At 49.5% G+C, this 18,620-nt stretch overlaps 25 non-coding genes and 1 pseudogene across 25 annotated transcripts; 2 read left to right on the forward strand and 24 right to left on the reverse strand.

The window, feature by feature from the left end:
* Nucleotides 1-2,244: 2,244 nt before the first annotated feature.
* LOC134988968 (U1 spliceosomal RNA) lies at nucleotides 2,245-2,407 on the reverse strand. The gene has a single exon (XR_010194307.1). It is a non-coding gene; the product is annotated as a U1 spliceosomal RNA (small nuclear RNA).
* Nucleotides 2,408-2,559: 152 nt separating this feature from the next.
* LOC134989006 (U1 spliceosomal RNA) lies at nucleotides 2,560-2,723 on the reverse strand. Its single transcript, XR_010194342.1, has one exon. It is a non-coding gene; the product is annotated as a U1 spliceosomal RNA (small nuclear RNA).
* A 700-nt stretch (nucleotides 2,724-3,423) lies between these two features.
* Nucleotides 3,424-3,586, reverse strand: LOC134988964 (U1 spliceosomal RNA). The gene has a single exon (XR_010194304.1). It is a non-coding gene; the product is annotated as a U1 spliceosomal RNA (small nuclear RNA).
* Nucleotides 3,587-3,738: 152 nt separating this feature from the next.
* LOC134988995 (U1 spliceosomal RNA) lies at nucleotides 3,739-3,902 on the reverse strand. Its single transcript, XR_010194332.1, has one exon. It is a non-coding gene; the product is annotated as a U1 spliceosomal RNA (small nuclear RNA).
* Nucleotides 3,903-4,573: 671 nt separating this feature from the next.
* LOC134989019 (U1 spliceosomal RNA) lies at nucleotides 4,574-4,736 on the reverse strand. Its single transcript, XR_010194354.1, has one exon. It is a non-coding gene; the product is annotated as a U1 spliceosomal RNA (small nuclear RNA).
* Nucleotides 4,737-4,888: 152 nt separating this feature from the next.
* LOC134988997 (U1 spliceosomal RNA) lies at nucleotides 4,889-5,052 on the reverse strand. The gene has a single exon (XR_010194334.1). It is a non-coding gene; the product is annotated as a U1 spliceosomal RNA (small nuclear RNA).
* Nucleotides 5,053-5,743: 691 nt separating this feature from the next.
* LOC134988953 (U1 spliceosomal RNA) lies at nucleotides 5,744-5,890 on the reverse strand (annotated as a pseudogene).
* Nucleotides 5,891-6,042: 152 nt separating this feature from the next.
* LOC134989023 (U1 spliceosomal RNA) lies at nucleotides 6,043-6,207 on the reverse strand. Its single transcript, XR_010194358.1, has one exon. It is a non-coding gene; the product is annotated as a U1 spliceosomal RNA (small nuclear RNA).
* A 968-nt stretch (nucleotides 6,208-7,175) lies between these two features.
* LOC134988982 (U1 spliceosomal RNA) lies at nucleotides 7,176-7,339 on the reverse strand. Its single transcript, XR_010194320.1, has one exon. It is a non-coding gene; the product is annotated as a U1 spliceosomal RNA (small nuclear RNA).
* A 674-nt stretch (nucleotides 7,340-8,013) lies between these two features.
* Nucleotides 8,014-8,176, reverse strand: LOC134988972 (U1 spliceosomal RNA). Its single transcript, XR_010194311.1, has one exon. It is a non-coding gene; the product is annotated as a U1 spliceosomal RNA (small nuclear RNA).
* Nucleotides 8,177-8,328: 152 nt separating this feature from the next.
* LOC134988986 (U1 spliceosomal RNA) lies at nucleotides 8,329-8,492 on the reverse strand. The gene has a single exon (XR_010194323.1). It is a non-coding gene; the product is annotated as a U1 spliceosomal RNA (small nuclear RNA).
* Nucleotides 8,493-9,122: 630 nt separating this feature from the next.
* LOC134989012 (U1 spliceosomal RNA) lies at nucleotides 9,123-9,285 on the reverse strand. The gene has a single exon (XR_010194348.1). It is a non-coding gene; the product is annotated as a U1 spliceosomal RNA (small nuclear RNA).
* Nucleotides 9,286-9,433: 148 nt separating this feature from the next.
* LOC134988985 (U1 spliceosomal RNA) lies at nucleotides 9,434-9,597 on the reverse strand. Its single transcript, XR_010194322.1, has one exon. It is a non-coding gene; the product is annotated as a U1 spliceosomal RNA (small nuclear RNA).
* A 972-nt stretch (nucleotides 9,598-10,569) lies between these two features.
* On the reverse strand, nucleotides 10,570-10,733 carry LOC134988981 (U1 spliceosomal RNA). The gene has a single exon (XR_010194319.1). It is a non-coding gene; the product is annotated as a U1 spliceosomal RNA (small nuclear RNA).
* A 674-nt stretch (nucleotides 10,734-11,407) lies between these two features.
* LOC134988973 (U1 spliceosomal RNA) lies at nucleotides 11,408-11,570 on the reverse strand. Its single transcript, XR_010194312.1, has one exon. It is a non-coding gene; the product is annotated as a U1 spliceosomal RNA (small nuclear RNA).
* A 152-nt stretch (nucleotides 11,571-11,722) lies between these two features.
* LOC134988987 (U1 spliceosomal RNA) lies at nucleotides 11,723-11,886 on the reverse strand. The gene has a single exon (XR_010194324.1). It is a non-coding gene; the product is annotated as a U1 spliceosomal RNA (small nuclear RNA).
* A 671-nt stretch (nucleotides 11,887-12,557) lies between these two features.
* LOC134988959 (U1 spliceosomal RNA) lies at nucleotides 12,558-12,720 on the reverse strand. Its single transcript, XR_010194299.1, has one exon. It is a non-coding gene; the product is annotated as a U1 spliceosomal RNA (small nuclear RNA).
* Nucleotides 12,721-12,872: 152 nt separating this feature from the next.
* LOC134988996 (U1 spliceosomal RNA) lies at nucleotides 12,873-13,036 on the reverse strand. The gene has a single exon (XR_010194333.1). It is a non-coding gene; the product is annotated as a U1 spliceosomal RNA (small nuclear RNA).
* A 674-nt stretch (nucleotides 13,037-13,710) lies between these two features.
* Nucleotides 13,711-13,873, reverse strand: LOC134988974 (U1 spliceosomal RNA). Its single transcript, XR_010194313.1, has one exon. It is a non-coding gene; the product is annotated as a U1 spliceosomal RNA (small nuclear RNA).
* A 152-nt stretch (nucleotides 13,874-14,025) lies between these two features.
* Nucleotides 14,026-14,189, reverse strand: LOC134988988 (U1 spliceosomal RNA). Its single transcript, XR_010194325.1, has one exon. It is a non-coding gene; the product is annotated as a U1 spliceosomal RNA (small nuclear RNA).
* A 671-nt stretch (nucleotides 14,190-14,860) lies between these two features.
* Nucleotides 14,861-15,023, reverse strand: LOC134989013 (U1 spliceosomal RNA). The gene has a single exon (XR_010194349.1). It is a non-coding gene; the product is annotated as a U1 spliceosomal RNA (small nuclear RNA).
* Nucleotides 15,024-15,175: 152 nt separating this feature from the next.
* LOC134988994 (U1 spliceosomal RNA) lies at nucleotides 15,176-15,339 on the reverse strand. Its single transcript, XR_010194331.1, has one exon. It is a non-coding gene; the product is annotated as a U1 spliceosomal RNA (small nuclear RNA).
* A 670-nt stretch (nucleotides 15,340-16,009) lies between these two features.
* Nucleotides 16,010-16,172, reverse strand: LOC134988960 (U1 spliceosomal RNA). Its single transcript, XR_010194300.1, has one exon. It is a non-coding gene; the product is annotated as a U1 spliceosomal RNA (small nuclear RNA).
* Nucleotides 16,173-16,324: 152 nt separating this feature from the next.
* On the reverse strand, nucleotides 16,325-16,488 carry LOC134989008 (U1 spliceosomal RNA). The gene has a single exon (XR_010194344.1). It is a non-coding gene; the product is annotated as a U1 spliceosomal RNA (small nuclear RNA).
* A 1,416-nt stretch (nucleotides 16,489-17,904) lies between these two features.
* LOC134989021 (U1 spliceosomal RNA) lies at nucleotides 17,905-18,068 on the forward strand. Its single transcript, XR_010194356.1, has one exon. It is a non-coding gene; the product is annotated as a U1 spliceosomal RNA (small nuclear RNA).
* Nucleotides 18,069-18,221: 153 nt separating this feature from the next.
* Nucleotides 18,222-18,384, forward strand: LOC134989024 (U1 spliceosomal RNA). The gene has a single exon (XR_010194359.1). It is a non-coding gene; the product is annotated as a U1 spliceosomal RNA (small nuclear RNA).
* Nucleotides 18,385-18,620: the final 236 nt, after the last annotated feature.

Raw genomic sequence — 18,620 nt, forward strand, 5'->3', positions numbered from 1 at the left:
ACAGTGTAGTTGCCTGTGCCATTTTAAATAAAGTTTATTTAAAAGAAAATTGAACAGCAGTTTGAGAAGTCAGTTGGAGCCATGGTGAGGAAAGAGCTGGCGACGCCATTACGCAGAGATGAGCAGCTGAGAGAGGGGAGACAAATAAGCTGAAAATTGCATGAGAGAGTAAGCAGTAGTGCAAAATACAGCAGTGGAAGTGCAGCAATTAACAAGTAAGAACGCCATGACACTCTCAGCCAAGAGAGTGCACAGCAAGTGTCAGAGACAGGAGAGTATAAAGCCTTTATACCAATGCTGACTGGCCTACATCTGAGGGGAAACTGCCTCAGAAACATCTATTGACTGGGTGAGATAAATCCATATTTATACTGAAACCTACTCCACTGCAAAGGACATTATCCTATATTTACTATACCTATGCAGCGATTTACATGGGAAGCAGCTCCAGTTTGTTTTAAACAATCATCTTTACTACACAGAGCTACAATATTTTGTTCACAGCTAAAGGAGACAATAGCTGCATATAACTATGTAACAACATAACCGGGCCCCAACGTGCACATAGAGACTCCCTGCAGTGACACCAATGTTATCTGGGACTTAAATATTGTCTGCATAAGTTGATTTCTATTACTAAGCAACATAGTATTAATCTCAGATTTAGTTATATTACCATTTGTGTAATGACTTAAAGTGTATATGGTGTCTGTGTTTAAGTTGCTTGAATCAAATCTTTCCCTTCCCTACTGTAATCAGTTCCTTTTCTGAGTTATGTGGTAAACCATTTATTCTTTCATACAAAGCCCTGCCTGCCTTTCTTTGTGTCTGGGGAAACCTTGCCTCTCTGCCAGGAATAGAGAAGAGCTGCTGCTGAAGGAGGAATAGTCCATCAAGGTATCCCTGACCTGTTCCACATAGTTTACACACTTGTTATACCGGGGTGTTACATTGTGTGTGACTGACCTTAGGAAGAAACCGGAGCCTCCGCTGCAGTGACCCAGCAACCAGGGCACGGGAGTATACAGTGCCGCTGGGAGTGATGAAGCTGCAGTAAAGATGTCTATTAGACCTAGCCTGCTGCAGCCCTTGTAGATTCTCATAAAAAAAGTTCTTCTTTTCTTGTCAAAATTAATAGCTAAGAATAGGCTGCTTGAGGCAGGCCCCTGTTAAGTGGCCTGCTACTGAAGGCAACAACTACAAACTGTGCTCCCTGTTCATGGAAGCGGGGTTATAGAGGAGAATGCGCTGAGCATCTTGGGAACAGTCAAAAGCTTTGAGCCGGTTGGTGCCTCAGATCAAGATCCTACTCTACACCCCAATGTGAATCCTTGTGGAGTCCAGTGTACCCCACAGAAGAAATTAATGTGTCACACCCATTGGCAGCAACCTTAGAATAGCTGCTGACGGGCACAATTGAGAAAGGAAGGGGGGGGGACATTTGAATCCAGCACATAGATGCAATTCAAATATGTAATTTGAACCTTCCTATTTTAAAATATAATGGATGAACCTCACCCTGTGAGAACAATCTTCATGATATAGAGATCTCATATGCAAAATAAGTATGAGTTGGGATAGGGCTGGGGAGGGTCGCTGCTCGGGCAGCCCCTCCCCCGTCAAGTTAAGGAGATTCAACTGAGGAAGCACAAGGGAACTCTCGTCTGGGGACAACAACTGCAGGGAGACCACATCTTTTCAGATGAACATGGGAGGGCGGAAGGCTGCCTAATACTGAAGCACCATCAAATATCAAACCATATGCAATAACTAGTACAAGCATTCCTGGGGGAAGGTCTGCAGAAGACGAATTTGCATACGGTGATGTCATCCAAGCAGTGGGCCAAAGTTGGCTGGAACCCTCATCTGCATATGAAAAGAGAAAAGGGTTATGCAGGGCATGGCGGCCTTTTGCGGCGCTTGGATGACCCCTAGTTCGCATTAAACACCTCCACCCTCCTTCGGTGTGGGGCTCATGTTGGCTATGCCCCAGCCCCTGAAGCATTCAAGCTGATTTCTTGCAGCAGCTGGGCACTGTAACAGCTCCAGAGCTGCTCTGTAAGGCAAATAAAAGGGTGTGGGCCCTGCAGCACTACCTGTAGTTCGCATTGTGCGTTGGAAGGCACAAAGTAAGCAGACGGGAGAAGTCAGGATAGTGCGCAAGGGCATAAAAGGGAGCGGCTCAAGAAAAGAGAAGTGGAAACAGACAGCAAACTAGGCTGGAGAGAGACCTGAGACAAAGAGATCTGAATTATACGAGAGCCGACCAGGGAAAACACAAATTATGCAGTCAAGTTTCCCACATTTGGGGAAATCGCAGGGGCAGCACAGCCAGAGTGCAATGGGTGAGCCTTGCCCTGGGAGAAGCACCTTCAAGATCATAGTATCTCACCTGGCAGGTAAGTAGGAGTTGGGCTAGAGCTGGGGAGGGTCGCTGCTCGGGCACCCCCCTGTCAAGTGAAGGAGATCCAACTGAGGCAGCACAATGGAACTCTCGAAAGAAGAACAAGGCTAGAGGAAGATCTGAGACAAAGAAATCTGACTTTTACCAGAGCTGACCAGCGGAAAACACAAACACAGTCCCCCACTACCACAAATAATGCAGGCGAGTTTCCCACATTTGGGGAAATCACAGGGGTCAGCATACCCAGAATGCAATGAATGAACCTCACCCTGGGTGAACAATCTTCATGACTATGGTGTCTCCTATGCAAAATAAGTATGATTTGGGATAGGGCTGGGGAGGGCCGCTGCTCAGGCACATCTCTGTCAAGTAAAGGAAATTCAACTGAGGCAGCACAAGGGAACTCTCATCTGGGGACAACAACTGCAGGGAGAACACATATTTTCAGATGAACATGGGAGGGCAGAAGGCTGCCTAATACTGAAGCACCCCCAAACAACAAACCAAATGCAACAACTAGTGCAAGCATTCCTGGGGGAAGGCCTGCAGCAGATGGATTTGCATATGGTGATGTTATCCAAGCAGTGGGTCAAAGTTGGCTTCAACCCTCATCTGCATATGAAAAGAGAAAAGGGGCGTGCAGGGCATGGCAGCCTTTTGCGCTGCTTGGATGACCCCTAGATCACATTAAACACCCCCACCCTCCTTTGGTGTGGGGCTCATGTTGGCCATGCCCCATCCCATGAAGCATTCAAGCTGATTTCTTGCAGCAGCTGGGCACTGTAACAGCTCCAGAGCTGCTCTGTAAGGCAAGTAAAAGGGTGTGGGCCCTGCAGCACTACCTGTAGTTTGCATTGTGCATTGGAAGGCACAAAGTAAGCAGACGGGAGGAGAAGTCAGGATAGTGCACAAGGGTATAGAAGGGAGGGGCTCAAGAAAAAAGAAGTAGAAACAGACAGCAAACTAGGCTGGAGAGAGACCTGAGACAAAGAGATCTGAATTATACGAGAGACAAAGAGATCTGAATTATACGAGAGCCGACCAGAGGAAACACAAATTATGCAGTCAAGTGTCCCACATTTGGGGAAATCGTAGGAGCAGCACACCCAGAGTGCAATGGGTGAGCCTTGCCCTGGGAGAAGCACCTTCCTGATTATAGTATCTCACCTGGCAGGTAAGTAGGAGTTGGGCTAGAGCTTGGGATGGTCGCTGCTCGGGCACCCCCCTGTCAAGTGAAGGAGATCCAACTGAGGCAGCACAAGGAAACTCTCGAAAGAAGAACAAGGCTAGAGGAAGATCTGAGACAAAGAAATCTGACTTTTACCAGAGCTGACCAGAGGAAAGCACAAACACAGTCCCCCACTACCACAAATAATGCAGTCGAGTTTCCCAAATTTGGGGAAATCACAGGGGTCAGCATAACCAGAATGCAATGAATGAACCTCACCTTGGGAGAACAATCTTCATGACCATGGTATCTCCTATGCAAAATAAGTATGATTTGGGATAGGGCTGGGGAGGGCCGCTGCTCAGGCACATCTCTGTCAAGTAAAGGAGATTCAACTGAGGCAGCACAAGGGAACTCTCATCTGGGGACAACAACTGCAGGGAGAACACATATTTTCAGATGAACATGGGAGGACAGAAGGCTGCCTAATACTGAAGCACCCCCAAACAACAAACCAAATGCAACAACTAGAAAAAGCATTCCTGGGTGAAGGTCTGCAGAAGACGGATTTGCATACGGTGATGTCATCCAAGCAGTGGGCCAAAGTTGGCTGGAACCCTCATCTGCATATGAAAAGAGAAAAGGGTTATGCAGGGCATGGCGGCCTTTTGCGGCGCTTGGATGACCCCTAGTTCGCATTAAACACCTCCACCCTCCTTCGGTGTGGGGCTCATGTTGGCTATGCCCCAGCCCCTGAAGCATTCAAGCTGATTTCTTGCAGCAGCTGGGCACTGTAACAGCTCCAGAGCTGCTCTGTAAGGCAAGTAAAAGGGTGTGGGCCCTGCAGCACTACCTGTAGTTCGCATTGTGCGTTGGAAGGCACAAAGTAAGCAGACGGGAGAAGTCAGGATAGTGCGCAAGGGCATAGAAGGGAGCGGCTCAAGAAAAGAGAAGTGGAAACAGACAGCAAACTAGGCTGGAGAGAGACCTGAGACAAAGAGATCTGAATTATACGAGAGCCGACCAGGGGAAACACAAATTATGCAGTCAAGTTTCCCACATTTGGGGAAATCGCAGGGGCAGCACACCCAGAGTGCAATGGGTGAGCCTTGCCCTGGGAGAAGCACCTTCATGATCATAGTATCTCACCTGGCAGGTAAGTAGGAGTTGGGCTAGAGCTGGGGAGGGTCGCTGCTCGGGCACCCCCCTGTCAAGTGAAGGAGATCCAACTGAGGCAGCACAAAGGAACTCTCGAAAGAAGAACAAGGCTAGAGGAAGATCTGAGACAAAGAAATCTGACTTTTACCAGAGCTGACCAGAGGAAAGCACAAACACAGTCCACCACTACCACAAATAATGCAGTCGAGTTTCCCACATTTGGGGAAATCACAGGGGTCAGCATACCCAAAGTGCAATGAATGAACCGCACCCTGGGAGAACAATCTTCATAACAATGGTATCTCCTATGCAAAATAAGTATGATTTGGGATATGGCTGGGGAGGGCCGCTGCTCAGGCACATCTCTGTCAAGTAAAGGAGATTCAACTGAGGCAGCACAAGGGAACTCTCATCTGGGGACAACAACTGCAGGGAGAACACATATTTTCAGATAAACATGGGAGGGCAGAAGGCTGCCTAATACTGAAGCACCCCCAAACAACAAACCAAATGCAACAACTAGTGCAAGCATTCCTGGGGGAAGGCCTGCAGCAGATAGATTTGCATATGGTGATGTCATCCAAGCAGTGGGTCAAAGTTGGCTTCAACCCTCGTTTGCATATGAAAAGAGAAAAGGGGCGTGCAGGGCATGGTGGCCTTTTGCGGCACTTGGCTGACCCCTAGTTTGCATTAAACACCTCCACCCTCCTTTCGGTGTGGGGCTCATGTTGGCTATGCCCCAGCCCCTGAAGCATTCAAGCTGATTTCTTGCAGCAGCTGGGCACTGTAACAGCTCCAGAGCTGCTCTGTAAGGCAAGTAAAAGGGTGTGGGCCCTGCAGCACTACCTGTAGTTCGCATTGTGCGTTGGAAGGCACAAAGTAAGCAGAAAGGAGGAGTAGTCAGGATAGTGCGCAAGGGCATAGAAGGGAGCGGCTCAAGAAAAGAGAAGTGGAAACAGACAGCAAACTAAGCTGGAGAGAGACCTGAGACAAAGAGATCTGAATTATACAAGACCTGACCAGGGGAAACACAAATTATGCAGTCAAGTTTCCCACATTTGGGGAAATCACAGGGGCAGCACACCCAGAGTGCAATGGGTGAGCCTTGCCCTGGGAGAAGCACCTTCATGATCATAGTATCTCACCTGGCAGGTAAGTAGGAGTTGGGCTAGAGCTGGGGAGGGTCGCTGCTCGGGCACCCCCCTGTCAAGTGAAGGAGATCCAACTGAGGCAGCACAAGGAAACTCTCGAAAGAAGAACAAGGCTAGAGGAAGATCTGAAACAAAAAAATCTGACTTTTACCACAGCTGACCAGAGGAAAACACAAACACAGTCCCCCACTACCAACAAATAAAGCAGTCGCGTTTCCCACATTTGGGGAAATCACAGGGGTCAGCATACCCAGAATGCAATGAATGAACCTCACCCTGGGAGAGTAATCTTCATGACCATGGTATCTCCTATGCAAAATAAGTATGATTTGGGATAGGGCTGGGGAGGGCCGCTGCTCATGCACATCTCTGTCAAGTAAAGGAGATTCAACTGAGGCAGCACAAAGGAACTCTCATCTGGGGACAACAACTGCAGGGAGAACACATATTTTCAGATGAACATGGGAGGGCAGAAGGCTGCCTAATACTGAAGCACCCCCAAACAACAAACCAAATGCAACAACTAGTGCAAGCATTCCTGGGGGAAGTTCTGCAGAAGACGGATTTGCATACGGTGATGTCATCCAAGCAGTGGGTCAAAGTTGGCTTCAACCCTCATCTGCATATGAAAAGAGAAAAGGGGCATGCAGGGCATGGCGGCCTTTTGCGGTGCTTGGATGACCCCTAGTTCGCATTAAACACCCCACCATTCTTTGGTGTGGGGCTCATGTTGGCCATGCCCCATCCCCTGAAGCATTCAAGCTGATTTATTGCAGCAGCTGGGCACTGTAACAGCTCCAGAGCTGCTCTGAACGGCAAGTAAAAGGGTGTGGGCCCTGCAGCACTACCTGTAGTTTGCATTGTGCATTGGAAGGCACAAAGTAAGTAGACGGGAGAAGTCAGGATAGTGCGCAAGGGCATAGAAGGGAGCGGCTCAAGAAAAGAGAAGTTGAAACAGACAGCAAACTAGGCTGGAGAGAGACCTGAGACAAAGAGATCTGAATTATACGAGAGCCGACCAGGGGAAACACAAATTATGCAGTCAAGCTTCCCACATTTGGGGAAATCAGAGTGCAATGGGTGAGCCTTGCCCTGGGAGAAGCACCTTCATGATCATAGTATCTCACCTGGCAGGTAAGTAGGAGTTGGGCTAGAGCTGGGGAGGGTCGCTGCTCGGGCACCCCCCTGTCAAGTGAAAGAGATCCAACTGAGGCAGCACAAGGGAACTCTCGAAAGAAGAACAAGGCTAGAGGAAGATCTGAGACAAATAAATCTGACTTTTACCAGAGCTGACCAGAGGAAAGCACAAACACAGTCCCCCACTACCACAAATAATGCAGTCGAGTTTCCCACATTTGGGGAAATCACAGGGGTCAGCATACCCAGAATGCAATGAATGAACCTCACCCTGGGAGAACAATCTTCATGACCATGGTATATCCTATGCAAAATAAGTATGATTTGGGATAGGGCTGGGGAGGGCCGCTGCTCAGGCACATCTCTGTCAAGTAAAGGAGATTCAACTGAGGCAGCACAAGGGAACTCTCATCTGGGGACAACAACTGCAGGGAGAACACATATTTTCAGATGAACATGGGAGGGCAGAAGGCTGCCTAATACTGAAGCACCCCCAAACAACAAACCAAATGCAACAACTAGTGCAAGCATTCCTGGGGGAAGTCCTGAAGCAGATGGATTTGCATACGGTGATGTCATCCAAGCAGTGGGTCAAAGTTGGCTTCAACCCTCGTCTGCATATGAAAAGAGAAAAGGGGCGTGCAGGGCATGGCGGCCTTTTGCGGCGCTTGGATGACCCCTAGTTCACATTAAACACCTCCACCCTCCTTCGGTGTGGGGCTCATGTTGGCTATGCCCCAGCCCCTGAAGCATTCAAGCTGATTTCTTGCAGCAGCTGGGCACTGTAACAGCTCCAGAGCTGCTCTGTACGGCAAGTAAAAGGGTGTGGGCCCTGCAGCACTACCTGTAGTTTGCATTGTGCATTGCAAGGCACAAAGTAAGCAGACAGGAGGAGAAGTCAGGATAGTGCACAAGGGTATAAAAGGGAGGGGCTCATGAAAAAAGAAGTGGAAACAGACAGCAAACTAGGCTGGAGAGAGACCTGAGACAAAGAGATCTGAATTATACGAGAGCCGACCAGGGGAAACACAAATTATGCAGTCAAGCTTCCCACATTTGGGGAAATCGCAGGGGCACCACACCCAGAGTGCAATGGGTGAGCCTTGCCCTGGGAGAAGCACCTTCATGATCATAGTATCTCACCTGGCAGGTAAGTAGAAGTTGGGCTAGAGCTGGGGAGGGTCGCTGCTCGGGCACCCCCCTGTCAAGTGAAAGAGATCCAACTGAGGCAGCACAAGGGAACTCTCGAAAGAAGAACAAGGCTAGAGGAAGATCTGAGACAAATAAATCTGACTTTTACCAGAGCTGTCCAGAGGAAAGCACAAACACAGTCCCCCACTACCACAAATAATGCAGTCGAGTTTCCCACATTTGGGGAAATCACAGGGGTCAGCATACCCAGAATGCAATGAATGAACCTCACCCTGGGAGAACAATCTTCATGACCATGGTATCGCCTATGCAAAATAAGTATGATTTGGGATAGGGCTGGGGAGGGCCGCTGCTCAGGCACATCTCTGTCAAGTAAAGGAGATTCAACTGAGGCAGTACAAGGGAACTCTCATCTGGGGACAACAACTGCAGGGAGAACACATATTTTCAGATAAACATGGGAGGGCAGAAGGCTGCCTAATACTGAAGCACCCCCAAACAACAAACCAAATGCAACAACTAGTACAAGCATTCCTGGGGGAAGGCCTGCAGCAGATGGATTTGCATATGGTGATGTCATCCAAGCAGTGGGTCAAAGTTGGCTTCAACCCTCGTCTGCATATGAAAAGAGAAAAGGGGCGTGCAGGGCATGGCGGCCTTTACCCTCCTTCGGTGTGGGGCTCATGTTGGCTATGCCCCAGCCCCTGAAGCATTCAAGCTGATTTCTTGCAGCAGCTGGGCACTGTAACAGCTCCAGAGCTGCTCTGAACGGCAAGTAAAAGGGTGTGGGCCCTGCAGCACTACCTGTAGTTTGCATTGTGCATTGGAAGGCACAAAGTAAGCAGACGGGAGAAGTCAGGATAGTGCGCAAGGGCATAGAAGGGAGCGGCTCAAGAAAAGAGAAGTTGAAACAGACAGCAAACTAGGCTGGAGAGAGACCTGAGACAAAGAGATCTGAATTATACGAGAGCCGACCAGGGGAAACACAAATTATGCAGTCAAGTTTCCCACATTTGGGGAAATCGCAGGAGCAGCACACCCAGAGTGCAATGGGTGAGCCTTGCCCTGGGAGAAGCACCTACATGATCATAGTATCTCACCTGCCAGGTAAGTAGAAGTTGGGCTAGAGCTGGGGAGGGTCGCTGCTTGGGCACCCCCCTGTCAAGTGAAGGAGATCCAACTGAGGCAGCACAAGGGAACTCTCGAAAGAAGAACAAGGCTAGAGGAAGATCTGAGACAAATAAATCTTTTACCAGAGCTGACCAGAGGAAAGCACAAACACAGTCCCCCACTACCACAAATAATGCAGTCGAGTTTCCCACATTTGGGGAAATCACAGGGGTCAGCATACCCAGAATGCAATGAATGAACCTCACCCTGGGAGAACAATCTTCATGACCATGGTATCTCCTATGCAAAATAAGTATGATTTGGGATAGGGCTGGGGAGGGCCGCTGCTCAGGCACATCTCTGTCAAGTAAAGGAGATTCAACTGAGGCAGCACAAGGGAACTCTCATCTGGGGACAACAACTGCAGGGAGAACACATATTTTCAGATGAACATGGGAGGGCAGAAGGCTGCCTAATACTGAAGCACCCCCAAACAACAAACCAAATGCAACAACTAGTGCAAGCATTCCTGGGGGAAGGCCTGCAGCAGATGGATTTGCATACGGTGATGTCATCCAAGCAGTGGGTCAAAGTTGGCTTCAACCCTCGTCTGCATATGAAAAGAGAAAAGGGTCGTGCAGGGCATGGTGGCCTTTTGCGGCGCTTGGATGACCCCTAGTTCACATTAAACACCTCCACCCTCCTTCGGTGTGGGGCTTATGTTTGCTATGCCCCAGCCCCTGAAGCATTCAAGCTGATTTCTTGCAGCAGCTGGGCACTGTAACAGCTCCAGAGCTGCTCTGTACGGCAAGTAAAAGGGTGTGGGCCCTGCAGCACTACCTGTAGTTTGCATTGTGCATTGGAAGGCACAAAGTAAGCAGACAGGAGGAGAAGTCAGGATAGTGCACAAGGGTATAAAAGGGAGGGGCTCATGAAAAAAGAAGTGGAAACAGACAGCAAACTAGGCTGGAGAGAGACCTGAGACAAAGAGATCTGAATTATACGAGAGCCGACCAGGGGAAACACAAATTATGCAGTCAAGCTTCCCACATTTGGGGAAATCAGAGTGCAATGGGTGAGCCTTGCCCTGGGAGAAGCACCTTCATGATCATAGTATCTCACCTGGCAGGTAAGTAGGAGTTGGGCTAGAGCTGGGGAGGGTCGCTGCTCGGGCACCCCCCTGTCAAGTGAAAGAGATCCAACTGAGGCAGCACAAGGGAACTCTCGAAAGAAGAACAAGGCTAGAGGAAGATCTGAGACAAATAAATCTGACTTTTACCAGAGCTGTCCAGAGGAAAGCACAAACACAGTCCCCCACTACCACAAATAATGCAGTCGAGTTTCCCACATTTGGGGAAATCACAGGGGTCAGCATACCCAGAATGCAATGAATGAACCTCACCCTGGGAGAATAATCTTCATGACCATGGTATCTCCTATGCAAAATAAGTATGATTTGGGATAGGGCTGGGGAGGGCCGCTGCTCAGGCACATCTCTGTCAAGTAAAGGAGATTCAACTGAGGCAGCACAAGGGAACTCTCATCTGGGGACAACAACTGCAGGGAGAACACATATTTTCAGATGAACATGGGAGGGCAGAAGGCTGCCTAATACTGAAGCACCCCCAAACAACAAACCAAATGCAACAACTAGTGCAAGCATTCCTGGGGGAAGGCCTGCAGCAGATGGATTTGCATACGGTGATGTCATCCAAGCAGTGGGTCAAAGTTGGCTTCAACCCTCGTCTGCATATGAAAAGAGAAAAGGGGCGTGCAGGGCATGGTGGCCTTTTGCGGCGCTTGGATGACCCCTAGTTCACATTAAACACCTCCACCCTCCTTCGGTGTGGGGCTCATGTTTGCTATGCCCCAGCCCCTGAAGCATTCAAGCTGATTTCTTGCAGCAGCTGGGCACTGTAACAGCTCCAGAGCTGCTCTGTACGGCAAGTAAAAGGGTGTGGGCCCTGCAGCACTACCTGTAGTTTGCATTGTGCATTGGAAGGCACAAAGTAAGCAGACAGGAGGAGAAGTCAGGATAGTGCACAAGGGTATAAAAGGGAGGGGCTCATGAAAAAAGAAGTGGAAACAGACAGCAAACTAGTCTGGAGAGAGACCTGAGACAAAGAGATCTGAATTATACGAGAGCCGACCAGGGGAAACACAAATTATGCAGTCAAGCTTCCCACATTTGGGGAAATCGCAGGGGCACCACACCCAGAGTGCAATGGGTGAGCCTTGCCCTGGGAGAAGCACCTTCATGATCATAGTATCTCACCTGGCAGGTAAGTAGGAGTTGGGCTAGAGCTGGGGAGGGTCGCTGCTCGGGCACCCCCCTGTCAAGTGAAAGAGATCCAACTGAGGCAGCACAATGGAACTCTCGAAAGAAGAACAAGGCTAGAGGAAGATCTGAGACAAATAAATCTGACTTTTACCAGAGCTGTCCAGAGGAAAGCACAAACACAGTCCCCCACTACCACAAATAATGCAGTCGAGTTTCCCACATTTGGGGAAATCACAGGGGTCAGCATACCCAGAATGCAATGAATGAACCTCACCCTGGGAGAACAATCTTCATGACCATGGTATCGCCTATGCAAAATAAGTATGATTTGGGATAGGGCTGGGGAGGGCCGCTGCTCAGGCACATCTCTGTCAAGTAAAGGAGATTCAACTGAGGCAGCACAAGGGAACTCTCATCTGGGGACAACAACTGCAGGGAGAACACATATTTTCAGATAAACATGGGAGGGCAGAAGGCTGCCTAATACTGAAGCACCCCCAAACAACAAACCAAATGCAACAACTAGTACAAGCATTCCTGGGGGAAGGCCTGCAGCAGATGGATTTGCATATGGTGATGTCATCCAAGCAGTGGGTCAAAGTTGGCTTCAACCCTCGTCTGCATATGAAAAGAGAAAAGGGGCGTGCAGGGCATGGCGGCCTTTTGCGGCGCTTGGATGACCCCTAGTTCGCATTAAACACCTCCACCCTCCTTCGGTGTGGGGCTCATGTTGGCTATGCCCCAGCCCCTGAAGCATTGAAGCTGATTTCTTGCAGCAGCTGGGCACTGTAACAGCTCCAGAGCTGCTCTGAACGGCAAGTAAAAGGGTGTGGGCCCTGCAGCACTACCTGTAGTTTGCATTGTGCATTGGAAGGCACAAAGTAAGCAGACGGGAGAAGTCAGGATAGTGCGCAAGGGCATAGAAGGGAGCGGCTCAAGAAAAGAGAAGTGGAAACAGACAGCAAACTAGGCTGGAGAGAGACCTGAGACAAAGAGATCTGAATTATACGAGAGCCGACCAGGGGAAACACAAATTATGCAGTCAAGTTTCCCACATTTGGGGAAATCGCAGGAGCAGCACACCCAGAGTGCAATGGGTGAGCCTTGCCCTGGGAGAAGCACCTACATGATCATAGTATCTCACCTGGCAGGTAAGTAGAAGTTGGGCTAGAGCTGGGGAGGGTCGCTGCTCGGGTACCCCCCTGTCAAGTGAAGGAGATCCAACTGAGGCAGCACAAGGGAACTCTCGAAAGAAGAACAAGGCTAGAGGAAGATCTGAGACAAATAAATCTGACTTTTACCAGAGCTGACCAGAGGAAAGCACAAACACAGTCCCCCACTACCACAAATAATGCAGTCGAGTTTCCCACATTTGGGGAAATCACAGGGGTCAGCATACCCAGAATGCAATGAATGAACCTCACCCTGGGAGAACAATCTTCATGACCATGGTATCTCCTATGCAAAATAAGTATGATTTGGGATAGGGCTGGGGAGGGCCGCTGCTCAGGCACATCTCTGTCAAGTAAAGGAGATTCAACTGAGGCAGCACAAGGGAACTCTCATCTGGGGACAACAACTGCAGGGAGAACACATATTTTCAGATGAACATGGGAGGGCAGAAGGCTGCCTAATACTGAAGCACCCCCAAACAACAAACCAAATGCAACAACTAGTGCAAGCATTCCTGGGGGAAGGCCTGCAGCAGATGGATTTGCATACGGTGATGTCATCCAAGCAGTGGGACAAAGTTGGCTTCAACCCTCGTCTGCATATAAAAAGAGAAAAGGGGCGTGCAGGGCATGGCGGCCTTTTGCGGCGCTTGGATGACCCCTAGTTCACATTAAACACCTCCACCCTCCTTCGGTGTGGGGCTCATGTTTGCTATGCCCCAGCCCCTGAAGCATTCAAGCTGATTTCTTGCAGCAGCTGGGCACTGTAACAGCTCCAGAGCTGCTCTGTACGGCAAGTAAAAGGGTGTGGGCCCTGCAGCACTACCTGTAGTTTGCATTGTGCATTGGAAGGCACAAAGTAAGCAGACAGGAGGAGAAGTCAGGATAGTGCACAAGGGTATAAAAGGGAGGGGCTCATGAAAAAAGAAGTGGAAACAGACAGCAAACTAGGCTGGAGAGAGACCTGAGACAAAGAGATCTGAATTATACGAGAGCCGACCAGGGGAAACACAAATTATGCAGTCAAGCTTCCCACATTTGGGGAAATCGCAGGGGCACCACACCCAGAGTGCAATGGGTGAGCCTTGCCCTGGGAGAAGCACCTTCATGATCATAGTATCTCACCTGGCAGGTAAGTAGGAGTTGGGCTAGAGCTGGGGAGGGTCGCTGCTCGGGCACCCCCCTGTCAAGTGAAAGATATCCAACTGAGGCAGCACAATGGAACTCTCAAAAGAAGAACAAGGCTAGAGGAAGATCTGAGACAAATAAATCTGACTTTTACCAGAGCTGTCCAGAGGAAAGCACAAACACAGTCCCCCACTACCACAAATAATGCAGTCGAGTTTCCCACATTTGGGGAAATCACAGGGGTCAGCATACCCAGAATGCAATGAATGAACCTCACCCTGGGAGAACAATCTTCATGACCATGGTATCGCCTATGCAAAATAAGTATGATTTGGGATAGGGCTGGGGAGGGCCGCTGCTCAGGCACATCTCTGTCAAGTAAAGGAGATTCAACTGAGGCAGCACAAGGGAACTCTCATCTGGGGACAACAACTGCAGGGAGAACACATATTTTCAGATAAACATGGGAGGGCAGAAGGCTGCCTAATACTGAAGCACCCCCAAACAACAAACCAAATGCAACAACAAGTACAAGCATTCCTGGGGGAAGGCCTGCAGCAGATGGATTTGCATATGGTGATGTCATCCAAGCAGTGGGTCAAAGTTGGCTTCAACCCTCGTCTGCATATGAAAAGAGAAAAGGGGCGTGCAGGGCATGGCGGCCTTTTGCGGCGCTTGGATGACCCCTAGTTCGCATTAAACACCTCCACCCTCCTTCGGTGTGGGGCTCATGTTGGCTATGCCCCAGCCCCTGAAGCATTCAAGCTGATTTCTTGCAGCAGCTGGGCACTGTAACAGCTCCAGAGCTGCTCTGAACGGCAAGTAAAAGGGTGTGGGCCCTGCAGCACTACCTGTAGTTTGCATTGTGCATTGGAAGGCACAAAGTAAGCAGACGGGAGAAGTCAGGATAGTGCGCAAGGGCATAGAAGGGAGCGGCTCAGGAAAAGAGAAGTTGAAACAGACAGCAAACTAGGCTGGAGAGAGACCTGAGACAAAGAGATCTGAATTATACGAGAGCCGACCAGGGGAAACACAAATTATGCAGTCAAGTTTCCCACATTTGGGGAAATCGCAGGAGCAGCACACCCAGAGTGCAATGGGTGAGCCTTGCCCTGGGAGAAGCACCTACATGATCATAGTATCTCACCTGCCAGGTAAGTAGAAGTTGGCCTAGAGCTGGGGAGGGTCGCTGCTCGGGCACCCCCCTGTCAAGTGAAGGAGATTCAACTGAGGCAGCACAAGGGAACTCTCGAAAGAAGAACAAGGCTAGAGGAAGATCTGAGACAAATAAATCTGACTTTTACCAGAGCTGACTAGAGGAAAGCACAAACACAGTCCCCCACTACCACAAATAATGCAGTCGAGTTTCCCACATTTGGGGTAATCACAGGGGTCAGCATACCCAGAATGCAATGAATGAACCTCACCCTGGGAGAACAATCTTCATGACCATGGTATCGCCTATGCAAAATAAGTATGATTTGGGATAGGGCTGGGGAGGGCCGCTGCTCAGGCACATCTCTGTCAAGTAAAGGAGATTCAACTGAGGCAGCACAAGGGAACGCTCATCTGGGGACAACAACTGCAGGGATAACACATATTTTCAGATAAACATGGGAGGGCAGAAGGCTGCCTAATACTGAAGCACCCCAAACAACAAACCAAATGCAACAACTAGTACAAGCATTCCTGGGGGAAGGCCTGCAGCAGATGGATTTGCATATGGTGATGTCATCCAAGCAGTGGGTCAAAGTTGGCTTCAACCCTTGTCTGCATATGAAAAGAGAAAAGGGGCGTGCAGGGCATGGCGGCCTTTTGCGGTGCTTGGATGACCCCTAGTTCGCATTAAACACCTCCACCCTCCTTCGGTGTGGGGCTCATGTTGGCTATGCCCCAGCCCCTGAAGCATTGAAGCTGATTTCTTGCAGCAGCTGGGTACTGTAACAGCTCCAGAGCTGCTCTGAACGGCAAGTAAAAGGGTGTGGGCCCTGCAGCACTACCTGTAGTTTGCATTGTGCATTGGAAGGCACAAAGTAAGCAGACGGGAGAAGTCAGGATAGTGCGCAAGGGCATAGAAGGGAGCGGCTCAAGAAAAGAGAAGTGGAAACAGACAGCAAACTAGGCTGGAGAGAGACCTGAGACAAAGAGATCTGAATTATACGAGAGCCGACCAGGGGAAACACAAATTATGCAGTCAAGTTTCCCACATTTGGGGAAATCGCAGGAGCAGCACACCCAGAGTGCAATGGGTGAGCCTTGCCCTGGGAGAAGCACCTACATGATCATAGTATCTCACCTGGCAGGTAAGTAGAAGTTGGGCTAGAGCTGGGGAGGGTCGCTGCTCGGGTACCCCCCTGTCAAGTGAAGGAGATCCAACTGAGGCAGCACAAGGGAACTCTCGAAAGAAGAACAAGGCTAGAGGAAGATCTGAGACAAATAAATCTGACTTTTACCAGAGCTGACCAGAGGAAAGCACAAACACAGTCCCCCACTACCACAAATAATGCAGTCGAGTTTCCCACATTTGGGGAAATCACAGGGGTCAGCATACCCAGAATGCAATGAATGAACCTCACCCTGGGAGAACAATCTTCATGACCATGGTATCTCCTATGCAAAATAAGTATGATTTGGGATAGGGCTGGGGAGGGCCGCTGCTCAGGCACATCTCTGTTAAGTAAAGGAGATTCAACTGAGGCAGCACAAGGGAACTCTCATCTGGGGACAACAACTGCAGGGAGAACACATATTTTCAGATGAACATGGGAGGGCAGAAGGCTGCCTAATACTGAAGCACCCCCAAACAACAAACCAAATGCAACAACTAGTACAAGCATTCCTGGGGGAAGTTCTGCAGAAGACGGATTTGCATACGGTGATGTCATCCAAGCAGTGGGCCAAAGTTGGCTGGAACCCTCATCTGCATATGAAAAGAGAAAAGGGGTATGCAGGGCATGGCGGCCTTTTGCGGCGCTTGGATGACCCTTAGTTCGCATTAAACACCCCCACCCTCCTTCGGTGTGGGGCTCATATTGGCCATGCCCAATCCCCTGAAGCATTCAAGCTGATTTCTTGCAGCAGCTTGGCACTGTAACAGCTCCAGAGCTGCTCTGTAAGGCAAGTAAAAGGGTTTGGGCCCTGCAGCACTACCTGTAGTTTGCATTGTGCATTGGAAGGCACAAAGTAAGCAGACAGGAGGAGAAATGCAACAACTAGTAAAAGCATTCCTGGGGGAAGTTCTGCAGAAGACGGATTTGCATACGGTGATGTCATCCAAGCAGTGGGCCAAAGTTGGCTGGAACCCTCATCTGCATATGAAAAGAGAAAAGGGGTATGCAGGGCATGGCGGCCTTTTGCGGCGCTTGGATGACCCTTAGTTCGCATTAAACACCCCCACCCTCCTTCTGTGTGGGGCTCATGTTGGCCATGCTCCATCCCCTGAAGCATTCAAGCTGATTTCTTGCAGCAGCTTGGCACTGTAACAGCTCCAGAGCTGCTCTGTAAGGCAAGTAAAAGGGTGTGGGCCCTGCAGCACTACCTGTAGTTTGCATTGTGCATTGGAAGGCACAAAGTAAGCAGACAGGAGGAGAAGTCAGGATAGTGCACAAGGGTATAAAAGGTAGGGGCTCAAGAAAAAAGAAGTGGAAACAGACAGCAAACTAGGCTGTAGAGAGACCTGAGACAAAGAGATCTGAATTATACGAGAGCCGACCAGGGGAAACACAAATTGCTCGTCATCCATAAGTATACTAGTATCCATCCATCTCCATTGGCCCACTGCTTGGATGACATCACCGTATGCAAATCCGTCTTCTGCAGACCTTCACCCAGGAATGCTTTTACTAGTTGTTGCATTTGGTTTGTTGTTTGGGGGTGCTTCAGTATTAGGCAGCCTTCTGCCCTCCCATGTTCATCTGAAAATATGTGTTCTCCCTGCAGTTGTTGTCCCCAGATGAGAGTTCCCTTGTGCTGCCTCAGTTGAATCTCCTTTACTTGACAGAGATGTGCCTGAGCAGCGGCCCTCCCCAGCCCTATCCCAAATCATACTTATTTTGCATAGGAGATACCATGGTCATGAAGATTGTTCTCCCAGGGTGAGGTTCATTCATTGCATTCTGGGTATGCTGACCCCTGTGATTTCCCCAAATGTGGGAAACTCGACTGCATTATTTGTGGTAGTGGGGGACTGTGTTTGTGCTTTCCTCTGGTCAGCTATGGTAAAAGTCAGATTTCTTTGTCTCAGATCTTCCTCTAGCCTTGTTCTTCTTTCGAGAGTTTCTTTGTGCTGCCTCAGTTGGATCTCCTTCACTTGACAGGGGGGGTGCCCGAGCAGCGACCCTCTCCAGCTCTAGCCCAACTCCTACTTACCTGCCAGGTGAGATACTATGATCAGGAAGGTGCTTCTCCCAGGGCAAGGCTCACCCATTGCACTCTGGGTGTGCTGCTCCTGCGATTTCCCCAAATGTGGGACACTTGACTGCATAATTTGTGTTTCCTCTGGTCGGCTCTCGTATAATTCAGATCTCTTTGTCTCAGGTCTTTCTCCAGCCTAGTTTGCTGTCTGTTTCCACTTCTTTTTTCTTGAGCCCCTACCTTTTATACCCTTGTGCACTATCCTGACTTCTCCTCCCGTCTGCTTACTTTGTGCCTTCCAATGCACAATGCAAACTACAGGTAGTGCTGCAGGGCCCACACAATATTTTACTTGCCTTACAGAGCAGCTCTGGAGCAGTTACAGTGCCCTGCTGCTGCAAGAAAT

The sequence above is a fragment of the Pseudophryne corroboree genome, unplaced genomic scaffold (genome assembly GCF_028390025.1).
Source record: "Pseudophryne corroboree isolate aPseCor3 unplaced genomic scaffold, aPseCor3.hap2 scaffold_1090, whole genome shotgun sequence".
Taxonomy (NCBI): Eukaryota; Metazoa; Chordata; class Amphibia; order Anura; family Myobatrachidae; genus Pseudophryne; species Pseudophryne corroboree.